General features: G+C 37.0%; 1 protein-coding gene across 1 annotated transcript in view; it reads right to left on the reverse strand.

Moving 5' to 3' along the window:
- The window catches only part of SNTG1 (syntrophin gamma 1), a 74,314-nt gene extending 67,775 nt beyond the window's left edge, over positions 1-6,539 (reverse strand). Inside the window, exon 1 of the mRNA XM_023757776.1 lies at positions 6,462-6,539. The gene's annotated coding sequence lies outside the window, so the exon portion shown is untranslated. The remainder of the gene's footprint in view (positions 1-6,461) is intronic.
- Between the last annotated feature and the right edge of the window lie 5,159 nt (positions 6,540-11,698).

Here is an 11,698-nt window from a genome sequence, read left to right on the forward strand (position 1 = left end):
ATATTCCTGGAAGTGTGCAACATTAACCATCATTTACGATATATCGCAGTGAGATAGCTAAATTAGGCACAGACTCATGAGGAAGGTGAGTTCAGCCATTCGGTAAGTTATGGATTAGGAGAATAGTTGGAAGACTTCCAAAAGGTTTAAAATGTTACGTTTTTACAAAGTTAGCAGTGTCTTTTCAAATAGTTTTCCTTTATTTAACTTTCCTTTTTATCGTTTTTGTTCTTATCATTGTTTATTTCTGTCATCTTGAGAGGTTTGTTACCAACACTTTAGTTTATTTTAGGGGCAATATTTTTATATCTGGGGCAACTTCAAGCTGTCAGTTGACATCAAATAGAATAGATCTTATGTATTTGTGTTAGGCTACACATTGATATACATTTACAACCGGAGCACCTAGAAGAAATGGACCTGTTAAAATGATCACATTGGTTCTGAGGAAAAAAGTAATTGTACTTCAGAGGAAAACAGCTGCTCCAACTGTGCTATTCTGTATCTGAGCTCTTTCCTGACAGCACTGTCATCATTTAGCAATAAATGCCTCAAATGCCCTGACATAAAAGGAGCAACTGCACACTTGGTGCAGTTAGAGGATTGCAGATGGCAAGATTTCATTCTTTATGGGTGAGTAACACTATATATATATATATATATATCCTCTTCTTCATTCATTCACACATCAATGGACACTTAGATTTCTTCCATATCCTGGCCATTGCAAAAAATGCTGCAATAAACATGAATGCGTATGTCTTTTCAAATTAGATAAATACCCAGAAGTGTAATTGTTGAGTCCTTCTTAGTTTCTTGTTATAGGCTTTGTTTTAAAGTCTATTTTGTCTCATGTAAGTATACGCTGACTTTTTTTGTTTGTTTCTTTGCTTCCATTTGCATGAAATATAGTTTCCCTTCCCTTTGATCCAAAGTGGGTCTCTTGAAGGCAGCGTATGTATGGGTCTTGTTTCCTTATCTATTCAGCCACTCTATGCCTTTTGTTTGGGGCATTTAATCCATTTACATTTAAAGTATTTATTGATAGGTATGTAGTTTTTGCCATTTTATTATTCATGTTGTTGATATCTTCTTTATTTTTGTTTTTTATATCTTGTTAAAGAAATCCATTTAAAATTTCTTGAATGTTGATTTGGTGGTGACGAACTACCTTAGCTTTTTCTTGTCTGGGAAGTTCTTTATCTGTCCTTCAATTCTAAATGATAGCTTTGCTGAGTAGTGTAATTTTGGTTGCAGGTCCAAGCTTGTCATTACTAAGAAAATATTGTGTCAATCCCTCTGGCCTGTAAAATTCAGCTGACAGCCTAATGGAAGTTCCCTTGTAGGTAACTAACTGCTTTTCTCTTGCTGCTTTTAGGATTCTCTCTTTGCCTTTAACTTTGACATTTAAATTATGAGGTGTCTTGGTGTGAGGCTCTTTGAGTTAATCTTGTTTGGAACTCTGTGCTTCCTGAACTTGTATGTCTACTTCCTTCACCAGGTTTAGGAAATTTTTGGCATTATTTCTTCAAATAGGGTTTCAATTCCTTGCTCTTTCTCTCCTCCATCTGGTACCCTTATGATGTAAATGTTAGTATGCTTGAAGTCTCAGAAGTTCTTTAAATTATCTTCATTTTTGGATTATTTTTGCCTTTTTGCTGTTCTAATTGGAGGTTTTCTGCTACTTTATCTCCCAAAATGCTGATTTGTTCCTCTGCTTCATCTATTCTTTAATGTAGTTTTCATTTTAGTTATTCTATTCTTTATTTCTGACTAGTTCTTTTTTATGTTTTTATCTCCATTTTTATGTTTCTTATCTCTTGATTATAGTTCTCACTGAGACCAACAATTCTTCCCCTAAGTTAATTGACCATCCTTACAACCAGTGTTTTGAAATCTGCATCTGATAGAATGCTTGTCTCCATTTCATTTAGTCTTTTTCTGATGTATTGTTCTGTTCTTTTATTTGAGATATGTTTTTCTGTCTCTTCAGTTTGGCAACCTCCCTGTATGTTTCAATGTATTGGATAGAGCTCCTACATCTCTGGGACTTGGTAGAGTTGCCAAAGCTAGTAGATATCCTGTAGGGTCCAGTAGCACAGCCTCTCTGTTCACTAGAGCCAGACACTCTAGGTACACCCTCCCATGTGGGCTGTATACCCTCCTGTTGTAGTTGAGCCTTGAGTTCTGGTGGTACTTCAGTGGGAGGGAATGACCCTCATGCTGATTGGCTAGAAGGACTGGCCATGACTACAATAGAGAAGCTGTTGTGTAAGGTCTGATTCTACTGAACAAGATTCACTGAAGCATGGCTCTTGGGCCTGCTGAATCTGCTCTTTGGGTGTGTTATATGTAGAACTGATGGGAGAGAATCTAGCAGGGTCTGAAGCTGGCCACTGGGTATGTTGATTCTTGAGCCTTTTGAGAGGGTCTCTAGGTGGACCAAGATCAGCCATTGCTTGGGCCCACCCTGGTATGAGGTACAAAGTGATCTACAGATAGTTGCCACTTGTGCTGGGCTAAGCTGCAAACTGTGGCTGGCTGCCACTGGTCTTAGGCTTGGGGCTACTTAGAAAAATGTATCAAGCATACTGAGACATACCCTCCTTATGTGGGGTTTGTGAAAGTTTGAGAGATTTTAGAAAAGTCTGCAGCACAAACCAATATGTGATGTTTGTATGGAAAAACCACTGGAAGCATCATGGATTGGGCTCACAAATTGGGTGAGGCGGTGTGAAAAGTGTTAGCTAAGTCCTTGGAGATTCAGATATGGTGCCTGCCTACTCCTGAACAATTACTTCTGCCTGCAATTCTGTCTAGGAGAAAGTTACCTCCCCCCAGCCCTCACCCTGAAGTCCTACAATTCAGCCCTCACCCTGAAGTCCTGTGTGCTTTTTGAGCGGCTGCTCCAGAGCAAGCTAGTCTATCAGCAAGTAAGTCTGTGTGTGGTCCCTTTAAGAGGAACTGCCTGGGTGTCCAGCAGCCCTCTGTCTCACTCAGCCACAATCCCCACTGGTTTTCACAGCCAAAAGTTATGCTGACTTCTCTTTCCCGCATTGAAACCCTGAGGTAGGGAGCATGGTGTGGGGCTAACTCCCCTGTCTCCTCATAGGGCCCTCTGCAGCCAAGATATCCCTCAGAATTTTTAATTTTGGGTGTGGGACCAGCTTGTTCCATGTCTGCATCCCTCCTAACAGTCTCGACATGGCTTCTCTTGTACATCCTTAGTTATAGTACTCTGTTCAGTAAGATTGCAGGCAGTTCTCAATGATGGTTATTGTGTAGTTTAGGTGTAATTTTGCTGTCTATGTTCTGGGAAGGAGGCAAGCACAGTTTTTACCTACTCCACACTCTGGACACACTGTTTTACCAACGCAGCCAGTGGCTCTACCATCTCAAACATGCCTGAAAATACTGAGAATTTGATTAACAATTTTGAAGGCAAATGGGCCAACAGAAGCTGCATCCTGTGGATAGGTGCAATGTGTAACACAAAGAGGGGACAGACCATGAAAAGACTCATCAAAGCGCAAGGTCGGATGCCTCAAACCTCCTCAAAGCACAGAAAAGCAGCAACAGCATTAAATTTACCTGTTCAATGATCAAGTATTTATATTACAGTGATTTTGTTCTGGCAATAAAAAGATGCCCAGGAAGACAGAGCTGTCCTCTAGCCAAGCATGGAGGTCAGCAAGCACAAAGCAGTGGCAAGCAATCCAGCTAGGACATCTGCTCACACAATAGACCCAGTTCGCTCTTGCTCATGGGAAATTTTCCATTAAAATATGAAGCCAGCCCTAACCGGTTTGGCTCAGTGGATAGAGTGTCGGCCTGCAGACTGAAGGGTCCCAGGTTTGATTCCGGTCAAGGGCATGTACCTTAGTTGCGGGCACATCCTATGTTTCTCTCTCATCGATGTTTCTAACTCTCTGTCCCTCTCCCTTCCTCTCTGTAAAAAATCAATAAAATATATTTTAAAAATATGAAGCCAACCTAGCTTTAAATGTAGTCAAATGTGATCATGAATAAACCATGGGGGAGGCATAAGTAAAATTCTACAGGTCAGGAGAGAGACTATAAAAACCCACTAACAGTGCATGCTAAGGCATATAGTTTCAAAATATTTCTTATTTCAAAGAATCAGAAAATAGTAGGCAATGTGTTTTAAGACTGTTTACTATTCCTCCTCTTCATCTTCTCTCAAAAGAATATCAATTCAAATTTCTTGCTTCTCCATAAAGTATGTTGAATTCTTTAAAAAAAACAAAAACATGGGAGGAAATGATATATACCTGTATCATTTGTTTGACATGTTTGAAATGCATCCAGATATATTTCAATAAAAAATATTTTTTGTGATTGTAGAAGAAGGTACTTTGAGGATGGCGACAGTCACTCTCAGATGAATTGTCATTACTCTCCTTACAAATGTATTTCTCTCTTTCTTCATTTATATGTTACCTTTCTTGGAACTCTGTCAAGGTTTACAGTATAGGATAATGAACACAATGATGAAGGGAAAGCATACAGAGCAGCATGCGATACTGGGAAAGTCTAAGTAAGTAATAAATGACCATCTCTTGCAGAGCAATAACGTTGCCACTTATGGCTAGCACAGCATAATCTGGGTAGTTTCCACTACATAGCTTGCTCTCTGTCTCTGTTTAGTTAATTCCTTCTTATGGGCTTCAAAATGAAAGGCTGAGAAACCAAGGAACCACAGGGTTTCAGGAAACAGAAATATCCATCAAGTTCAAATGGTTGGGGGAATGAGGAATAGATGCAGAGGCAAGGAAAGGCAATGGTAGAGAGAATAGGGCATTCTTGAGCACTCACCCCTGTTTCTATCTTAAAAAATAGGTTATTTTCCTCTCTCTATTATCTATCAAGCTTCTCTATGGCATTTTAATGGAAGGAAAGCTATAGCTATATAAAGGTTTCGTTATGAAAAATTATTCTAAAACATTGGCTATAATCCAGTAATTTTTGGTGTATTAGAATGTGTTCTTGCTGCTTCCTAGAAAACTATGCATTAACATTTTCTGTTTATGCAAATAATGAGAAAACAGTGTTTAATTTAATGATGAGGGGAAATGTACCTGGATTCAGGTGGGTAGGAATCACAATTTGTTGAGGAAAGAACAATAAATTTATTAGCAACCCATCACTATCTGGGTATGATTATGACACATGTAACACCATATGGCTTCCAGAGCCTAATAATATCTAGTAATAAGAACAAATGTAGACCTAAGTGTTTGTAATCTTAAGTGTCATCATCTTTGCCATAATCTTTGAGAAGCCAGTCAAGGAAATCCAATCACAAACTTTCTGCAAGGACGCATCGAGTCTTACAATTCTGATTTTTACAACACACAGATAAACATTCTGAAGAATTCTCGTCATTTTTGTATCACATTGAAATATGATTTAATAAAACAATAGGTACATAATACACTTTTAAGTGTTAGCATTCATTTAAACATAATAGATGGTAATGAGTTTCATGATTCTCACTAAAACCACTTTGGAAATCTCTGTTCTGCCAGAAAATAAAAACTGAGAAATACTGCAACAATTTATTAGAAAAGTAGATAAAGTGATTTTAAGCCAAAACTTTGGCAGCCAGGTTCTGGTCTGTAGAGCAAATACAGTTTGAATCCTTCCAAAAGGCACACTCATCTTAGCACCAATGTCACAGACGATGTTCATCTTCTAACTGATTTGACTATACTGACTCATGCTCATTTTCTGCAGTAATATTGAATTTCTTTTATAATTTCACACTTTCATCCTTTGTTCTGAATAAACAAAAGAGGATGTGATAGTCCCCTAGGCTCTATTGTTGTAAAGCATTTTAAGAAACACTTTGCCACCCTAGCTGGTTTGGCTCGGAGGATAGAGCCTCGGCCTGTGGACTGAAGGGTCCTGGGATCCCCAGTAGGGAGCATACAGGAAGCAGCCAATCAATGATTCTCTCTCATCATTGATGTTTCTCTGTCTCCCTCTCCCTTCCTCTCTGAAATCAATAAAAACATATTTTTTTTTAAAAAAGAAATATTTTGCCAAGGCCCCCCTTTCCATTATTACCTATCTACCCTTTCTCCAGTAGTTCAGCACTCACTCATGGAACCCTTATCATAAAGCCAGCTTTTGAAAATTGATTAATTTTCATTCCTCTGAGTGATGCTCATTAAAGTACAAAAAATTTAATACAGTTGTTTAAATAAATATGGTAGAAAGATATATCTAAATACAGTCTAAATAATAAACATTGGCATGCATTTGAAATATTGCTACCCTCCTCACACCAGATTTTTTTTTGTTTCATATTGTTCTAGAAGAGATAAGGAGGCTTCATAAAGCTTACTATTGAAGAAAATTACTTGCTTATTAAAATGTAGAGAAAGAGGTATTTTTCCATTAATTTACAAAGGCATATTGAAAAATAATGATCTTACTTGAGTGTAGGTAGAGCAGTATTTTTCTTTTATCAGAAGTCACTCCTCTGGCAATCACAACATTCTGGAGAATCGTCTAGATACAGAAAGCAAAAATAAAAAGTCTTGCAAACATTCCAAATAGATGCAATACAATCTATACACTGAAATGCACCCATTTCATCCATAAGGAGACACACATCCCATTTACACTTATATCGCATACAATTTTACCACATTTCTTGTCAATTTCTAGGAGTAACTCAAAACCTTGTGGATCATCAAGAGGATGAAATAATATAAGTATTCCCTAAATGGCTAATGTCATAAAACTAATTTCTGCAGAACACAGTTTGGGAAAATTGGCTTTAAAAAAAAAAGTCCAAAAGGATATTAGATAATTTGCCCAAAATTGTATGTGCCAGTAGTTGCATTCAGGTCTAAAATGCCAATACTTCAGCCTTTAGAATAATGCCAAGTTTAAATTATCAATAATATTTAAAAGCCTGCCTTGTGAGGAATCACCTCGTGTTTGATGCCAAAAAGTGATTACTATTTTTAATGAGACATAGCTATTAACTCAGTTTTATGCTGCGGGAGAGGGGTTGACCTCTATAAATCAAGGTTTGAGCAACAGATTGCTATTTCCAAAGGTTAGAATAATATTTCTGCCTTTACCACTTAATGTTTAATGATCACAGTTCTATAATCTGTGTTATAAACTCAATTGCAGTCTTGAAACTACTCTAATACTGTAATAAAATAATAACCAAGTGAGAGATCATATGTAAGAGAACAGTGGTTACCCAGTGAATTTCCAGAGGTACACAGCGGGCTGCATAGGAGGGAGGAGCCTGTGTAACTCAACAAAGACTCATTTCTGACTCTGATTCAGATTTATTCAGAGGCCCATCAATATGGCCTTTTAATAAGCTCCCCAGAAAATGTGAACCTTAGCCAAGTTGGGAACCCGAAACTAGACCACCAGCTTCTGGGCGGTGGTAAACTAATTCAGGAATGGCTCTGAGATTCCTGACCCCTGGTGGACACTCTATATTATCCCCTTCAGTGACTGTGGGCTGAGCTTGTGACTAGGGTAAGGTCCCTTAAATGACGAAGGTGAAGGGATTTTGCAGCTGTAACCTCCCTAATCAGTTAATGTTGGGTAAACCAACTTGAGGGCGATTCTCTTGAGTAGTCAGACATGGTCATGGTCTTAGAAGGGAACGGAGATTCCAACTGAGACAGGTGGTCCTGCTGGATTTGAAGAAGCTGCTTTGTTGGGAGATGGCCACACACACAGGTCCTTTAGAAAGCGCTGCTAGGAGATCAGAGCAACCAGTGGCTGGAATACAACATGAAATGGGGGAATCAGCGCTTCAAACAACCAGATTCCGCCAATGGCTTAAGTGAACCCAGAGAGAGACCCCGAGCTCCGTAGGAGAACACAGCCTGGCCAGCACTGCGATTGCGGCCTTGGGACCCCTCCATGTGATTAAAGTTGGTGTTTTTTTTTAATGTATTTTACTGATTTTTTACAGAGGGACAGAGAGTTAGAAACATCGATGAGAGAGAAACATCGATCAGCTGCCTCCTGCACACTCCCTACTGGGGATGTGCCCTCAACCAAGGTACATGCCCTTGACCAGAATCGAACCTGGGACCCTTGAGTCTGCAGGCTGATGCTCTATCCACTGAGCCAAACTGGCCAGGAAGATTAAGGTTGTTTTTAATGGATAAGTTTAAGAGTTCAGAATTCATTGGGGGGGGGGGGGCGGGCGGGGGGAAGGAGACTTATGTAATACTTTAAACAATAAAGAATTTAAATTAAAAACAAAAGGAATTCAGAAATATGTATCAATTAAGTGATGGGGAAAATTAAGGCATTCAGATGAAAGCAAAAGTTAAGGGAGTTTGTTACTCCTAGATTTGCCCAGAACAAAATGATCAAAAGAGTTCTGCAAAGTAAAATGAAAGAACGTTAGACAGTAACTTGAAGTTATACAAAAATAAAATTCTCAAGACAGATAAATACATGGGCAATTATAAAAGTTTGTATTATTGCAACTACAGCTTATAACTCCATTTTTTGTTGTTTACATTATTTAAGAGACTAATACATTTTTAAATATTATTTGTTTAAAAGCTAGTATTATTGTAAGTTTGGTCTATAACTCCTCATTTTGTTTTTTGCCTAATTTAAGAGGCTAATGCATTTAAAATAATTATTAGTTTATGTCTGGGGCATTATATATGCAAAGATATAATTCTGTGATATCAATAACCAAAAGTAGAAGAGGCAGAGGTATAAAGAAGCAGATTTTTTGTTTGTTACTTAAGTTAGTATAAATTCAAATTAGAGTGTCATAACTATAGAATGTTAAATGTGATCCCCATGCTAATCATAAATAAAACAGCTAGAGAATACCCATAAATGCTATGAAGAAAAACATATAAATGTTTCACTACAGAATATAAACTAAACACAAAAGCAGAAAGTAATGTAAGAAATGAGAGACAAAAAAATCCTACAAGGTTTAAATGAGTGGGCAAAAAGTAGAGTTACAATTGTTCTTTTGGAAAATAATACAATAATTAAGAAATAATAATATAAGAATAAACTATAAACCTACTTTTGCCCACCCAAATATAGAAAAGGAATAGAAAATTATGAAAATAAGTCAATTCTTTTTGTGCATCTATTGATGTGATCATAAGATTTTCATCCTTTGCCAAAACCGGTTTGGCTCAGTGGATAGAGCATCGGCCTGCGGACTCAAGGGTCCCAGGTTCGATTCCAGTCAAGGGCATGTACCTGGGTTGTGGGCACATCCCCAGTGGGAGATGTGCAGGAGGCAGCTGATCGATGTTTCTCTCTCATCGATGTTTCTAACTCTCTATCTCTCTCCCTTCCTCTCTGTGGAAAATCAATAAAATATATTTAAAAAAAAAAAAAAGATTTTCATCCTTTATTATTTTAAACTAGAGACCTGATGCACGAAATTCGTGCAGGGGCTGCTCAGCCCTCGCAGCTGCGGTGGCTGCTTTGCCCCATACAGCCCCGGCTTCGTCCGTAAGGTCGTTTGGCTGTCCGGTCTAATTAGCATATTATGCTTTTATTATTATAGATTAGTGTATTACATTGCTTGATTTACATACATTGAACCATCCTTGCGGCTCTAAAACAAACCCCACTGGATGGTGATGCATTATCTTTGTAACGTATTGTTGTATTTGATTTGCTAGTATTTTGTTTATAAATTTAGCACCTGTATAGTTTATGTTTGATACTTAGCATGTCATATAATGGGCACTGAGCACAGCATACAGAGAACTCAGGACACCATAGACTAGGTATTTTGCATGCTGCATGGTGGCATACCACAGTAGAGTCTGGACACTTAGCACACTATTCAATGGTTACCTAGCATGCCATATGATGGGTATTTTGAGTGCCATACAAAGAACACTTAGCACACCTTAGCATACATAAAAAGCACACTCTATGATGGGTAAGGAGGATACAGTACACCATACAATGGTACCATTCTGTTAGAGCAAACATGAGCTCCACAATAGCAACTTCACACCTCATCTGTCTATCCACAGTACGTGCTAAAGCAAGTAAATTAAAGAGTGGAATCGTTAGTATAATAGTTGTAAATTTAAAAAAAACACTTTATATTACTAGACACTAATTAAATAAATATTTGAGTGATGACTGTATGACACACGTTCAAAAGTACAGAAATAACCTGGTACCTACTTAAGGAAACAAAAGTAAATGAGAATGATACTCTATCAAATGGACTTCTCCTTCAGTTTGCTTAATGCATTTTTTATAATAATAAGTAGGCCATTTTCAGATTGCTTAAAGAATGGGAAAACAAGAGATAATGACACCTATATTTAGAATTTCACACATAATTGATTCAAACGAGACTTAGATTCTTAGTCAGGATTTAATTTCACAGTTAAGGAAAGAAATTGGTTACTGAGTTCCTGACATTAAAAGTACATATGCTCACTCACTAGTTCACCTACCATGCAAATGAGCACTCTATATTTCACTTCTTATTCACATGATCTCTCTTAAGAACGCTAAACCCAAAACAAAATATGACCTTCCAAACAAGCAGTGGACTCTTGTATATTGATAACAGCTATCTGAGCACCTTTTAGGTGTGAGTAGATCAGTAGGTAGATAACCAGTTTTTAGTATCATTCATGAGATTGAACGCCATGAAAATAAGATAACTTATGTTCACTGCAGACAACTATATACAAGGAAGAATTTGTAATCCAGTTACAAATCTTTTGACAAAAAAAATACTTGAAAAATTCTGTGAAGTAACTTAATTCCATAGGCATAAATTCCATTTTCAGACTTTCTTCAACCTACCACTCCAATTTTAGCAATAACCTTGAACATAAAGGCTCAAATTCTTTAGGAATTGAACAAGTTTTAAAGAATATATAAGCAATATATGTGGAAAAACAAAAAATAGCTAATACAATTCAAAAAGAACAAAATGAGAGAAACTAGTCTACCCAATTGCAAGAATTATTATACACTAATCATGAGTACCTGGTGTTGGTGGAGGAATTAATATACAGATCAATGGAACTAAATAGAGAATCCAGAAATAGGCCCATTCAAGTATTGACAACTGATGTTTGACAAGAGGAAAAAAAGCAATTCAATGGAGAAAGTATAGTCCATATAATGAAGTGTTAGAGCAATTGGACATCGATAAGCAAAAGTATGAACCAGTAACTGAACCTTACCCCCTATACAAAAAAATAATTCAGACTGAATTATAGATTAAAATGTAAAAATATAAATATATCTTTTAAAATAAAACTTAAGAGAAAAAACTAGGGCTTTGAGGGAACTACAACTAGGTAAAGAGTCTTAGACATAAAACCAAAAGCACACACATAAAAGAAAAAAATGTGATAAATTGGGATTAATTTTTAAAAATTTTGTTCTACAAAAGATCATGTTTAAGGATCAACATACAAGCTATAGACATAGAGAACATATTTGCAAGTCATACATTTGTGAAAACACTTGTATTTATAACCATGGGCAAATGACGTGAATTAGTCATTTCACTAAAGAGAATATATAGATAAAATAAGCAGATGAAAATATATTCAACATCTCTAGCGATTAGGAAAGTAAATGGAAATTAAGAGCATGATGAGATATCATGACACATTTAGTTATTGTAATATAGCTAAAATTTAAAAAC

The sequence above is a fragment of the Myotis lucifugus genome, unplaced genomic scaffold, assembly GCF_000147115.1.
Source record: "Myotis lucifugus unplaced genomic scaffold, Myoluc2.0 scaffold_113, whole genome shotgun sequence".
NCBI classification, from domain to species: domain Eukaryota; kingdom Metazoa; phylum Chordata; class Mammalia; order Chiroptera; family Vespertilionidae; genus Myotis; species Myotis lucifugus.